Consider the following 12,324-nt stretch of genomic DNA (forward strand, 5'->3'; position numbering starts at 1 on the left):
AATTTTTAAGATGTCTAAAATAAACACTCCAGAATCATCAACTGTCTCATCATCAAGATACACTTGATCACTTAATCACATAAAAAGTTTTAGAGATGCTCAGGTAAAACACTGTCCCAGCAGCTTTGGGGGATACAGCACAGTGATTCACTTAACAAATTCTTGGCTCTTCATAAGGCCCATAATTAATAACAAGACATGAAAAGCCACTATTTATGGAGAATTCACTGTTGCCTCCATTGGAATTAGGCAGGAGGCTAAAGGCCAGTGAAACAAATTTAATGTTCCAAAATAATTCAGTTCTAGGATACTGATCTTATCAAATTGGAAGTGACTCTAAAATCTTTATTAGTCATTAACCTGTTTTCTAAGTGAGCAGTGTATCTCTCTCATATTCAGAAGCTCTACCAGGCAACTCAAGCACTCAGAAGTAGGGTCAAGAAACGACAGAGAGGAATGACTTAAAACCTTCAGAACCTTCAATGTTACCTGAAGGCCTGTGGAATGTACCCTGCTACTGGGGAAAATTCATCCTAATTCAGGTAATCAACTCAGTAATAGTTTACTTGAGAATTCTTTTCCCCTAAGAAGAATGCCAGTAAGAAATTATTTGCTCACTTATTGTTACAGCATTCTGATGAGGCATGAAAGAATGAAGGAAGATGCAAGCTGCCTTGCAGGAGTCTCATGAGAAAGATGGTGCATATGCAGATAAAACCACATGATCTGAGAACCAACTGTGTAGCACAGGGGGCTCTATTCAGTGCTCTGCGGTGACCTAAACAGGAAGGAAATCCAAAAAAGAGTGGATATATGTATACGTATAGCTGATTCACTTTGCTGTACGGCAGAAACTAGCAACACTGTAAAACAATTATACTTCAATTTTTAAAAAAAGCAATGTGAATACACACAAGTAAATATTTATAAAGGAAGTAAAAGCGTGGGTTGTGAAAGTCAAACAACCTCAGTGTGCAGCCTGGCTTGGCCAGTCACCATCTTAAACAAGTTTTATAGCCTTCTCAATGCTTCAGTTTCCTCTTCCAAAAACTGGGTTAGTATTAACACCCACTTCGTAGTTTGCTGTAAAGCATAAGATAATGTACGTAGAATACTTAGTACATAAAACGAGCCCAACAAATGCTAGCTGCTATTATTGTCATAAATGGTTAGTTTTGTGTTTACTATCACTACTGCTACCAGAGGAGGTTCTCTCATCCAAATTCTGCCCCACACCTTAAAGATAAGGAGACTCTCAGGCTGCCTGCAGTGGTCCAGTCCAGATGGAATGATTCACCTCAGGCAGGGAAGCCAGGAGGTCCAGGGACTGTCAGAATGTCAAAGTGGAAGATTTCAGACGGCTGTAGAGGGGAGGAAGTACAGCCTGGAAAGCACGTAAGTTTGCTCTAAGTGTCTTCTTGAGCTGAGGAAGGGCATATATTCATGGTCACATGATTTTCAGAGCTGGAAAGTGACTTAAATATTCTTAAGTCACTCAAAAAAAAAAAAAAAGCAGCTTTTGGATAACCACAAAAACTGTATGCCTTCCTCTAGTTTATTTGAAAATTTTTAATTTGGTATCAAGAGGGAAAAAAGATGGTTGCAATGGTAACCTTGGGGAAAAAAAAAAAAAAAAACTTTGATCTTGAAAGCTGCATATTTCTCCCTTGAATCATGTGGCAACAATAATAGCTCTGAATCTGCTTGCTCACCACGAGCTTCCTCCCTAAGTAATGGGTAAACAGAGCCCCATGCAGGTTGCTCTCAATGTGAAGCTATTTGCTGCTTTATTTTCCCAAGTCATAGGACACCTTCACCCCGACTCAGATGCCTCATACAAGGCCAGGACAAAGGACCATAAGACTCTACTGGCTGGCTCTCAGCCATACAGCTAGTTGGTGAAAAAAAGAAACAGGAATCCTACTGATGCAGAGGGAGAAACAAGGGAAGAGAGCAAACAGAAATGAGAGCAAGGGCTTAGAATAACTTGCTGTAGGAAATCAAATGATGTGGGCAGCTACTTAGATCTGAGCAAGACTGGGACTTCAGCAAAAGGATTTTTTAGGAAAAACATCCTTGCTGCTGTATGCAGCACACAATAAATTCACATTGTCAGATTCCTTATCTCCACATCTTTTGCTGCCAGAACCTATAATGAAATATCAAAACAGATTTAAAGGTAAAATCCAGTTGTAGTGTTTGTCATTTGAGGAAGTTTTTCTACTTATAATTGGTGCTTCCCCCATTTTAGGAATGGAGTTGAAATTTTTTTTCTCAGTTTGTTATAACAAAGGCTCAGTAGCTAGAAAAACAAACTCCGCTTTCAATTTTTTTAGACAGAGTTACACACTGAGCATGTAGGAGCCTGGACTCTTGGGTGATCCCCAAGTTAAAAGCAAAGGTTTTGTCCTGCTTTCTTTAGAGATGACCTCTCATTCTGACGACTTGAAGACATTCTGAGTTCTCCTCAGTCTAGATTTTCAATTCAAGTGACTGGTGGTTGGGCATTTTCCAGACTGTTCATATCAGAACCCCTTTCCTTGCCAGTACAGCTCTGTACATATTGACCTAGGACAGATCTGTGCCCTTGTTAAAGCTTCAGCAAATGTTTGATGATGACCTTGGTTTTCAAGACTCAGCCGCCACCCGGCACTCTCAGAGCCTTCTCCCCAAAGGGACAGGATCAAAAAGGAGCGTCCCGACTGGAATTTATTCCGCTTAGCCACGCCCCTACTGCTTACCAGAGACTGCTGATGGGAATACTCTTAAAGGGTTATATAAACACATCCATGTTTGAGTTGTGCTCTGAAACCGAAGTTAAATACACTCAGGACATTCTTCATGCTGACCATTAAATTGTAGTGTTTTCTCAGAAGAAAAGAGGACGGCCTTTTTCTCTTGAAGACGTGGGAAACTGGCTGGTGTGTGGTGGGCTCCAGAGTTTCTCTAGAGGAAGTGGAGCAAAAATCTACCACGAAGAGGAACTTGGGTGGGGGGCTTTGCTGAAAGCTGCGCTTGCCAACGCAGGAGACTCCAGTTCGATTCTTATGTGGGGAAGATCCCCTGGAGGAGGAAATGGCAACCCATTCCAGTATTCTTGCCTGGGAAATCCCATGGACAGAGGAGCCTGGCGGGCTGCAGTCCTTGGGGTCGCAAAGAATCAGACTGGACTGAGCACGCATGCACCTACGCACGCCGTTTCCAAGCACCCGGCTCTCACATGCGTTGCAAGTAGTCAGACAGCTGCTGGCGTTTATCAGCCATGAGCTGAGCGAAGCTGATGGTGATAATGATTAAGGCTGTATATCCAAGCCGCCCCAGTCTCCTACTGGGCGCTAAAGAGAGGAAAGGCCAGAGTGAGCAAAGCTTGGAAAATGATGAAAACCTAACTTTAATGTATCCACTCCTATATGGCTTTCCGAAGTCTCTCTTGGGAAATTTAGGTCTTGGAAGTTTCCAGACACAGGCAAGTAACTCGTCAAAGCCCTTATAGGAGTCATCCAAGCAAATCATTCTATACCCGCCCTCCGTATTTATTTTACCTTATTCATTTATTTTACCTTGGACTTGGGGGAATGATAGGTTATTTTTGTGAAGAGATTAATAGTGTAAATGGTTCAAAATTCAAAAGTTATAAAAGGAAAAAAAAAAGTTATAAAAGAACACAGAGTGAAATATCTTCCCCACCACTATCTTCCAGCCATTCAAGTACTGTTGCAGTTTCTTGAACATACATCCAAAGCTTTTCAATGCATATACAAGTACATCCTTATATGTATTTTCTTTTAATTTTTAATTGTACGATAATTTCTGTGTGGTTTCTGCCATACATCAATCTGAATCAGCCATAGGTATACATATATTTTGTGGAAAATTTATCCATCACCTATGTACACAAGTAGTTTTCAAACTTTTAAAATTGTGATCCACAAAAAGGAAATGAAACTTCTGTTCCATGGATGTGGTTATCTGTGCACAGTACCAGAATGCCATAATCATTTTAACTTTATAATGTGTGTTCATCAGAGCTTTTATGCTTCTCATTGCTATTCTGATTCTGCTATTCAGGACTCTTCCTAGCTAGTCTTGCGTGTTTAATTTTCCAGATAAACTTCAGAATCATTTCTCTGGACATGTGATCCTTTCTTTTATTGTATCTTAGCACCAATTGTCACTGTTTATATGTATAAAGACCATTAATTTTTTCATCAAGCCATGCTACTCAATTCTCTTTTTGTTGATTGTCAGTGGCCATGATCTTTCCATTAATTTCCTTGTTTTCTAGGCACAGAGTCATATTATTTGCAAATACAATTATTTACCTCCTCTTTTCCTTTTTATACACCTCATATTTCCTTCTCTTACCTCACTGAAGGTGGCTAGTACCCCAAGATTAATGCTCACTAATGTGATGGACATTGTGCATCTGTCATTCACCCATTAGGCATAAGCTGACTTTTTCTAAAAATTTATTTTTTAATTGAAGGATAATTGCTTTGCAGAATTTTGTTGGTTTCTGCCAAACAATAAGCTGACTTTTGAGGTAAAGAAATATGTTAAGGCAGTAGGAATTTAGTTCTGTTTCATGAGGTATTTTTCTACACTCAATCATGAGTTTAACAACAAACATTTTCAACAACCAAGGGTGTGAACACTTATATTTTAATATATTAGCATGATGAATTGTATTAATAGGTTTCCTAATACTAAGCTATCCTTTCCTTCCTAAAATAAACCTCACCTGGTCATGTTTTATTTTTATTTTTCTGTTGGCTAATATTTTGTTGAAGACTTTTGCATTGCTAGTCACAAAAGGCACTAGTCTGGGGTTTTCTTTCATTTTATTGTTGATGGTTTATGATAGACTTTGGCACCAACATAATTATAAAAGAAACCAGAGGCTTTTCTTCTTTTTCTATGAGAGTTTTAAAAAGCCGTGGACTGATTGAGGTTAAAAGGAGCTCACCTATGAAAACACCGGCGCCTGATAGTCAAGGAGAGGAGCAGCCTTTTGAAAACCTTCTATTTTTGTGAGTATAATCGATCTCTTTAGATTTTAAAACTCTTCTGTGGCCAGTCTTGGAACTACATTCTCTAGAATTTTCTATATTTTATCCAAGTTTCTAGAAATTATATATTTTATCCAGGTTTTTAAATTAATTTGTATATGGTTGAGCAAATACATCTCCTGTAATCTAATTTATCTGTGATTATTTCTCTATTTTTTTCATCTATTTCTGCTTTCTCCCTTTAAAAAATAAATGTTGCACCTTTTTCACAATAGCCAGAAAGTAGAAGCCATCCAAGTGTCCACCAACTGATGAATGACAAATAAAACTTGGTATATGCAATACAAGGATTATCACTCATACATAGAAAGGAAAGAAGTTAAGACACGCTACAACATGGATGAAATTTGAAAACATGCTCAGTGAAAAAAGTCCGACAAAAATGGACAGATATTGTATGATTCCACTTACATAAAATATCTTTGATTTGATACATAAATTGATACAATTGATAAATGGATACAAACAAAAAGTAAATTTGAAGCTACCAGGGGCTGGAGAGAGGAGAATGAGAATTTATTGCCTAATGGACACAGAGTTTCTATTTAGGGTGATGAAAAAGTTTTAAAATAGTTTTAAAATTATACACATTGTAAATATAATTAGTGCCACTGAAGTGTACACTTTAAAATGGCAAATTTGTGTTATATATATTTTACCATAATAAAAGATCATTTCAAAAAAATGAGCATAGCAAACAATTCATAGACTTAGTTTTGCCATTTTAAAAATTCTTCAAATTCATTAAGTTCTTCTTTAATCTGTTAATGTTTCACTCAATTATTTCTTTTCTCTTCCATGTTGGATACCTTTTTCACTTAATTTAATTCTTAATTATAAGTATTTAATGCTACAGATTTTCCTCTAAGCACTACTTCAGCAAGTAGCCTCATAGTCTCCAATGTTATGTTTTAATTTTTGTTGTTTTCTAAATATTATGCAATTTCAGATTCAAGAATTATTTAATGATTATTCTTTAATTTTCAAGAGGTAAGGAAAGTTTTTTTTTCTATTTTTATTACAATTTCTGATGACAATTTTCACAATTCTTATCAGAGAATATTATCTATCTCTATTTGGGAGAATTTATTGCCATTTTCTCTGTGATTTATCATGTAGCTAGTTTTTGTGACTGCTGCATTGATACTTGAAAGTATATGTTTTCAGAGTATACAACCTGATGTATACCTAAGAGTTATCATAATGACTATCAATTAGGCAGTCCACACCCTTACATGCTCTTTCTGTTTTATCATCAGAGATAAGAATTGAAGTTTTCTCTTATTCAAGCATTTCTATTCCTGTTTCCTGTACTTTGGGTCTCTTCCATGACAGTTTATTCATCATGTTAAACTGCATCGTGTTACATCCTTCATTATTATCAAGTGCCATTTTTATATAATGTTCTTTGTTTTGAATACAACCATACAGTTATGATTGCTTTCTCCTCCTCTTCCTTCTCCCTCTCCCTCAGCTCCCTAGTCAGCTTGGCTGCTCTAACAAAATACCATAACCTGGGTGCACACAGTTCTGGAATCTGGAAGTCCAAGATCAAGGTGCCAGCATGGTCAGGTTCTGGTGAGAGCTCTCTTCCTGACTCACGTACTGCTGCCTTCTCTCTGTGTCTTCATAAGGCAAAGAGAAAGCTCTGGTGTCTCTTCCTCTTCCTATAAGAGCACCAGTTCTCTCAGGTCAGGGTCCAACCTTGTGCCCTCATTTAACCTTAATCACCCCCTTCATCATCTCTAATGTATAATCACAAGAGCGGGGTAGGGCTTCAATATGTGAGCTGGGGGCTGGATGGGGAGCACACAGTTCAGCCTGTAGCAGTGTCTTATCCCAAGTCTCTATATTCAACCTTTCTGGGCTTCACCATTTTAGGTGTATCTTATTATTACATCTTATCATTATCATTGTATGATTAAGAATAATTGGACTTCACACTTCTTATAAATTTGAGAGCCTCTTTTAGTAGACAAGTTAGATCACTTATTGTTATCATCATATGGTAGGTCAAAACTTGCTACTCGGAGTTTATGATTCCCTTCTCTTGCTTTTGATTTTCCTATGTAATCTGCTTCATTATAACACCAGCTTGATCCACCCCCCCTAATAATAGTTTGATTTTTGCCTGAATGACAGAAGAATTTTTCTTGTTATTTGAGGATTCATAAATTTACCTAGATGTGTGTCAGTGTTGACCACTGTTTGGTCAACCAAAGAGTGTTGACCCAGCTTTTCCTGGGTACAGTGTGCCCTTTTCATTTGTAGACTCATGTCTTCTTTTATTTTCCGAAGCATTGTACTGAATAGTATCTCCAGGCTAAGTCTTAGAGGATACAAATAAGGTATATATTGCAATTCTGTTGTCTTCCATATCTTTCATAGTCTCTCTAATCCATTTTAACTTGATTAATCTCTAGTTTATTTTGCTTGCTTTTCTTAATCCTGCCTACCTCATCTTCACTAACATGAGTAGTGTTTATTCTCCTCTGTATTTATTTCAATATGCCTAAATTTCCATATGGCTTTATTTTTCTCTTCTGCTTCCTTCCTGAGCCCTATGAAGTTCTTGTTTCATCTCCTTCTGTGGCACCTCTGTATTTTCCCCCTGAACTCCCAATTGCTCTGCTTAGAGCCTCTTCGTTATTCATTAAGTTCTATTAGTTTCTAGCCATTTATTTAGTCCTAATTTCCAACATTTTGGTGGTCACTTGTTATTGTGAGGATTTTTTTTTTCTGCCATATATATCCTCCTTCCCCTCCCTCTATTGTCTTGTACTGTCTTCTATGGAGCCTGCTTTTGTTACTTTTTATTGCTCATCTCTAAATTAAGTGCATTCTTCTCAGACTTTAAAGATGATACCTGTTGGGGAGAAGATGACCTATTCCAGGCTAGCAGGAATTTTCAGTGGTTTAGGGAGAAACTCATTATGACAAGGATGTATGTGTGACTTCTTTTAGCCTTTACCTCTCTCCAGACTACAGATATTGGGAGCTAGACAGAAGAACACAGTTCAGGCTCTCCTCTAACCTGTATTGTCAGGAGACAGACTGAAGATGGCATTTTCTACATGTTTTTTATTTTTATTCAGCTCTGCTTCCTCCATTGCTCTGTGGGATGAAATAAGATCTAGAGATCCAGCCTCCACCCCACCTCATATGTAGATGCTCTTCCTGTGATTCCAAAGAAAGGATCATTGGTTCTGCCCTTCAGAGTGCCATCTACTTAAGAAAATAGTTTCCTGCCAGCTTAGTCTAAGATCTATACCCACAAACACCCACTCTGGGAGTCTTTCTGCATCCATGTTTGATTTTTACTGCATTGGGAGCACTTCTCATATTTTATGTTTTGGGGTTTACTCTTTAAGTCTTCAAGTTTTAAAGGTAAATTCATGTTTCTATCCTCTTTTTTGCTAGCAAATTCTGAGGAGAAGTGTGAAAAAAAAATATCTTTAGCTTCTTGTCCTTTTAAGCAGAAGCCCTAATATTTACAAAAGCTAAAATAAAGTTCAAAGTAAACATAAAGAGCAGCCTTAAAGGGGAAAAATGTCCTGGCAGGGGAACAGATGACCAGTGTCTGAGCACTGGTCATGGAAGAAAGTGGAACAGTTTCTTTACCAGCACCTTGTGCCTCAGTAAGGGATGAGAGGACCAACAAGTGCACTGTGCATACGCTGGGCCCTCCCTGTGAAACTTACTTCTCCCCAGACCCCACTGCTTTCCCTCACCCTCTAAAATCCTTTGTGCACAAAATGTGGTCCATGGACCAGCAGCAGCAGCCTCACGGGGGAGTGGGTTAGAGATGCAGAATTGCAGGCCCTACTTTAGAGCCCAGATCCAAACCAGGACTCTGCATCTGAAAAAGATCCTCAGGTGATTCACAGACACCGAAATTTGGGAAGCAGCACTGTAGATCTCAGCAAAAGCATCACTTTGCTCCACTGACCCAATCACCTCAGGTTCCTCTCCTACACATTCATGAACAATTCCTTTTCTTCTGAGCTCTCACTCCATAATTATACATTTGTTGGGATAATTTTTTCTGTTCATCTGTGCTTCCCCAGGAGTGCCAGGCTCCACGAATCTCCCACAACAATACAATAAATATTTGCTGAATGAGTAAATGAACGTGCAAAATACATTTGTGTCTCAGAGCATGTTTTAATGCCCGTGGGTACCTTCTCCCACCAGCAGCCTTGCTGCATCTATTCATGCCTGACTCAGCCTGGAACTCCTTAACCCACTCCTCTGACTGGCCCACCTTCAATCCCAGGCATGGGTTTGGGGAAGACCCTGCCAGAAAAAGTGAATGAGGAAGTGAAGGAATAAATGGCATCCGTGAAAAATCCAAGAATTTCATCATTCAGAGCACAGTTTCCTAACATCTTGCTGTGTGTGTGCTCAGTCATGTCTGACTCTTTTCAACCCTATGGACTGTAGCCACCAAGCTCCTCTGTCCATGAAATTTTCCAGGCAGAATTACTGGGATGGGTTGCCATTTCCTGCTCCAGGGATCTTCCCAACCAGGGGCTTGACCCCACCTCCTACGTCTCCTGCATTAGCAGGCAGATTCTTTACCATAGTACCACCTGGGAAGCCCAACATCCCTAACATTTTGGACGCATGCTCAGTCACTCAGTCATGTCCAACACTTAGACCCCGTGAACTGTGGCCTGCCAGGCTCCTCTGTCCAAGGGATTCTCCAGGCAAGAATACTCAAGTGGGTTGCTTTACCCTCCTCCGTGGGATCTTCCTAACCCAGGGACCAAACCCATGTCTCTTATGTCTCCTGCATTGGCAGGTGGGTTCTTTAAGACTAGCGCAACCTGGGAAGCCTCCTAACATCTTATGTATGTGTAAATGGTATGAACAGATCCTATTACCTGCATGTTATTTTACAAAATTCAGTCTTAATCCCTATGTAGGAAGGGAAGGTATCTCTTATGCAGACACCCAGCACCACCAACTCCTGTCCAGGGAGGGTTTTGCAGGAGGCAAGTCCCAGTGAGGGAAGGGGCAGGGGGCTAGAACAGGAGTGGGAAGACCCTGACTGACTTTTGCTGCTCCTCACATTGAACTCCAGAAACGGAATTTTTCTTGTCGACTGCCCTCACCAGGTGTTGCTGAAATTACCATCCTCAGCTTCATGGGGCTGTTTCGACAAGCAAGGAGTGAAAGGTGATGGCTTTCAACTAGTTTCCCTACTTGGATGATTAAACCTTCACTAAATATAGTAGGTTTTAAAATGAATGTTCACAACATTGAAAAGGAACATGCTAATTCTAAAAATATAGACTCCCTGGCGGTGAAAGTTCTCTCAAGCAGAGCGGACACTGAAGCAAAACAATGATTTCATCCCTCCTGCCCATCACCCCTACCCAGTGAGCCAATTTTCTTCCAAAAGGAGGGTCACCACATGGCAAGGGAAGGAGCCAGAGCTGTTACCAGACACTCCGTGAAACTCTCAAAAAATTTATGGTAGAAAGTCAAGGGAGAAAAGGTTATAAGTCTGAACTGCTCTGTTTGTGGGATCCCGCTTAGCACCAATCAAGCCAACCAGCACTTGTAATTATATTCAATATATACAAAGCTCCAGTTCACAGTGGGAGGAGTTTTCATTAGGTCACCTTGTGCTGTAGTCCATAAAGCATTTGTCAAAAAGGAGAAACATTCGAATGAGAGTATAAACTTTCTAAGAAGCCACTTTCCTGAAAGATTATAATCACAAGTGACCTTGACTCTCCATGGCTTTAAAAAGCAGTTATACCCAGAGCTCAAAGAAGGCTTCTCTCTGGTTATATCCTTTGCAACTCACTTGGTATAATAACAAATGGTCAACAAATCAAAGAGTTTTCTTCATTTGGTGTCTCTAGTTCTCGCCCTGGGTTCTCTTTTAAACCTACTGTAACTAGAGAAAAACTTTGCATCAAGGTTACAATGTCCCTCGTGTTGCTCAATCCCGTGGTCACTCCCCAGCCGTGTCAACAGAATGTGACACAACTGATCCCTCCCTTCTTGAAAATCTTCACCTTTCATCATTTGGCATTCAGCCTACCATTCCCTCTAAGTTCGGGCAACTTATCTGAACAGAAACTCAGATTTTGCTTATGTGTGATCTCATAGCCAATGCCTGTGCATTCTATTCTTAAAAGGCTTGAATTTTTTGTTATCTTTATAGAAAAGCTGTATATGTGGCTATGACAGAATAACAGCCACTTTTCTCCCAAAATTCTTTGTGGCTCTTCAGCCCTTAATGGGCTTCCCTGGTGTGTCAGACGTTAAAGAATCTGCCTGCAAGGTAGGAGACACAGGTTCAATCCCTGGGTTGGGAAGATCCCCTGGAGGAGGACATGGCAACCCACTCCAGTATTCTTGCCTGGAGAATATCATGGACAGAGGAGCCTGGCAGGCTACAGTCCATGCAGTCGTGAAGAGTCAGACATGACCGAGCAACTAAGTACACACACACACACACACACACACACACACACACACACGGACGCAGCCTTTTATACAGGCAAGGTCTCTTTCCCTTTGTTTTTTAAAAGCAGTAATTAATCCTGAGATGTGTGTTGCTATTATATTCTATGGAGCATTTTCACTTTTATTTTTTTCACAGGAAAAAAAAATTACCTAACTCATGACTTCTGAAGAACAAGAGAAAATGTGGCCACGTGAAGAGAGTCATCATTCAAGCCTCCAAGGCTCTTTGATTGGTTCAGATATTGTAGCAACCCCCTCCCTGATCTCCTGGAGCATCCTCCCCTCTCCAGCACTCCACACCCATGCAAACACCAGATGGCAGTTTTTAGATAAGCTTCTCTGTTTTCTGGTGAAAAGTTGCCTTGTAACAAAGAATACATTCTACAGCTGTTCAAACTCCCATTTTTGGCCCTTGACTGATTCATCCTTAGTGAATATGCAAATCTATGGACTGGAGACAAACATACATCAATTGTACCTGCAGCTCAGTGTAGGACTAAGGCTACTTGGTGTCATAATAATATGTGATATTAATATTAGCATATTAACATGCTCCTGAGTCTTGAAAATTTGGGGACTTGAACAAGGACCTCAAGTTCTCAATGAGGGAGTGAAGGCCCAGAAAAGTAAATGATTTGCCCAAGGATGCCCAAGGACCAGAGGTTCTTTCTGCCTTCATCTCTAGGTTGATAAGGTTCTACTTTTTGCTGAGGAATGCATAGCACGAGGCCCCCTGCTATACTTCTCTTGGTCTCTTGCTGTTAGGACT

At 39.8% G+C, this 12,324-nt stretch overlaps 1 long non-coding RNA gene across 1 annotated transcript; it reads left to right on the forward strand.

The window, feature by feature from the left end:
* Positions 1 to 1,279: 1,279 nt before the first annotated feature.
* On the forward strand, positions 1,280 to 11,862 carry LOC138984180 (uncharacterized). The gene is made up of 3 exons (XR_011461441.1): positions 1,280 to 1,395; positions 4,925 to 5,030; positions 11,692 to 11,862. It is a non-coding gene; the product is annotated as an uncharacterized lncRNA (long non-coding RNA).
* The last annotated feature ends 462 nt before the right edge of the window (positions 11,863 to 12,324 follow it).

This window comes from Bos mutus, chromosome 20 (genome assembly GCF_027580195.1).
Source record: "Bos mutus isolate GX-2022 chromosome 20, NWIPB_WYAK_1.1, whole genome shotgun sequence".
NCBI lineage: Eukaryota > Metazoa > Chordata > Mammalia > Artiodactyla > Bovidae > Bos > Bos mutus.